The sequence below is a fragment of the Penaeus vannamei genome, chromosome 16 (assembly GCF_042767895.1).
Source record: "Penaeus vannamei isolate JL-2024 chromosome 16, ASM4276789v1, whole genome shotgun sequence".
Lineage (NCBI taxonomy): Eukaryota > Metazoa > Arthropoda > Malacostraca > Decapoda > Penaeidae > Penaeus > Penaeus vannamei.
Genome location: NC_091564.1, coordinates 38,961,553 through 38,964,052, shown reverse-complemented (window position 1 = coordinate 38,964,052; position 2,500 = coordinate 38,961,553). Strand labels below are relative to the sequence as shown.

At 45.9% G+C, this 2,500-nt stretch overlaps 1 protein-coding gene across 1 annotated transcript in view; it reads left to right on the top strand.

Annotated features, from left to right (window-relative positions):
• Positions 1–302: 302 nt before the first annotated feature.
• The window catches only part of LOC113815287 (cytokine receptor), a gene marked incomplete in the record, with an annotated part of 89,078 nt that continues 86,880 nt past the window's right edge, over positions 303–2,500 (top strand). Inside the window, 1 exon segment of the mRNA XM_070131454.1 lies at positions 303–512.

The window sequence follows — 2,500 nt, the reverse complement described above, 5'->3', positions numbered from 1 at the left end:
TTGTCCAGGAAATAATCGATGGCGGATGAGACTTCAATTGATATTCTCGGACGAATAATCAAGCGATTTAGATCACGTGGGAGCCGAAAAGAGGACCGTGAGATGATCTGCTTAGAAGAAATACACAAAAAGAACGACCGCTCTGGCATCGGCCTTTGGCAACCTCTGGCTCGGTCAGTGTCTATTCGCTCGGCAGTGTCCGGGGAACAGTCGTCGTGAGCGTACACGTTGAGCGAAATCCCGAAACCGTATGCGCACCAGTGTTAGTGTTTTGTGGATAACGTGGATACGGAGATGTATCGATGGTTTTCCACCTTATTTCTGCGCCAGTGTGGATTTTAGCCCCCCAGGAGGGGTCTACGCGACTCTACGAACACAAGGACTTGACCATAACGAGAAGGTTGCCTCACCGCCGTCCGTGAAGTTGTGTGCGTAGCAGAGCCAACACTTATGTGTGGGCGGGGGTGGCTGCTGCCAAAGTGTCTACACCCCATGTGCCCCCAGAATATGTGGTATGTTGACTGGAATACCCTGCCCAAGTGCGACGATGGCGGCAGGTGACTGGAGATAAGTCAGGAACACGGGGCCGCGGAACCTTGCAAGTTCTGAGAAAAAAACTATTTTCGACAAGGCTCGTGATCCTGCCGAGGAGCTAGCTCTCTCTACCTTGTCCGTGGTTTTCTTCCCCTTTCCCTTCCCCCGTATTCGCCAAGGGACTGGTGAGTGTACATCCAAAGTGCAACAGAAAGGAATAATTAAAAGAAAAAAGGAAAGAAACTGAAAGAGATCCTAAGGATTCCATAGGAACGACACTCACAACACGGGTTCTTAAAAAGGTGTTTCTATACCTCTTCGTATCCTTCCCTCTCCCTCCTGTCTCTCTCTCTCTCCTGGAAATCCACCAAGAGGAGAGACCAGCACCTCAAGAAGCCCGTGGAAGGAAAAGAGAAGAGAGAAAGGGGTGAAAAGTGTATACATGTGGCCTGTCGAGGATTCTATAAAAGCCTGTTCTTCACCGACCTCGGGAAGTCGGGGCTGTGACGTCAGGTGTCATAGTCAAGAGCTTTTCTGAAGACTGCGCTCGCACGGTCGCTGTGAATATGCTTTTGCTCCAGGAATATGCTTGATGTTGGATACTTAATATGTCCAGGATATATTTGTTTATTTATTATTGTGCATTGAGATTTTCTGTTTAATGTGATTTGATTTTTAGTCTTTTTTTTTCTTCTTCCCCAGTCGATGAGTGTCAGATTTGTGGACGGGAATATGGGTTAAAATGAGCCATATTGCTTGGTTTTATGTGATGAAGATTTGCTTTTATTAATATCGTGATTTGCATCACCGAAAAAAGTATATATTAATCTGTAACTTGGAAGAAAATATACCAATTATCCATTGAGTTATCACAACACTTACAGCAGGGAAAGAAATAATGAGAAAAAGTAGATTGATCGTATAAAAAAATAAGAAGAGAAAAAAATGGAGATTAAACTTCTGTATTGTTTCAAGTTTAATCTCTAATTTTTCAAGTACATTTTTATCTCTGGCCTCCTGATGTACACGAACGCTAGAAAAATAGGGGAAAACGAAACATTGTGGTAGATCCTGGATATTTGTTCTTATCTTTATCAGTTATCCACATTCCTTTATTGTCAAAATGTGAAACTAAACGATACGCAACACAATAGAACACAAAACACCAACATAAGACAACACACACACACACACACACACACACACACACACACACACACACACACACACACACACACACACACACACACACACACACACACACACACACATACGCATACACACGTACAAACACACAACCCCCCCCCCCCCCGACACAGACACCCCCTCACACACACACAAACACAAGCACACGCACACACACACGTATACACACGTTCAAACACACAACCCCGCCCTCCCCTCACACACACACAAGCACACGTACACAAACACACGCACACAAACACACGCACAAACACACAAACCCCCCCTCCCAAACACGCACAAACACCTCTCCCCCCCCCCACAAACACACACTTTTGACCCGCGCTCCTGTTCACCTGCCCCGGGGTCAGGTCTTGTTGAAGAGGTTAAGACTGTTTTCCTAAGCTGAAGATGGCGCTGGCGTTCCCCACGAGATGGCTGCAGAGTCAAAGGCTGTGTGACCATGACAGTGCCTCGCCAGGGCTGCAGCTGATGCCAGGCCAGGGAGAAGTGACAGTCATCGTTATCATTATTATGAGAAAAATATTCAGGATGGGTGTTAATTAAAAAAAAGAGAGAGAGAGGAATTACCGTATTATCTGTGTGTGTGTGTCTCTTCTATTTTCCTGATTTTTATTATTTTTTTCCCCTCCGCCCCTCCCTATTCTTCGATTATTCGTATACTCTCTCTCTTCTTCCTCTCCCTTTACCCCTGTCCCTATCCCTCTCTGCCTCTCCCTCTCTCATTCTACCCCTCTCACCACCTCTTCCTCCTCCTCCT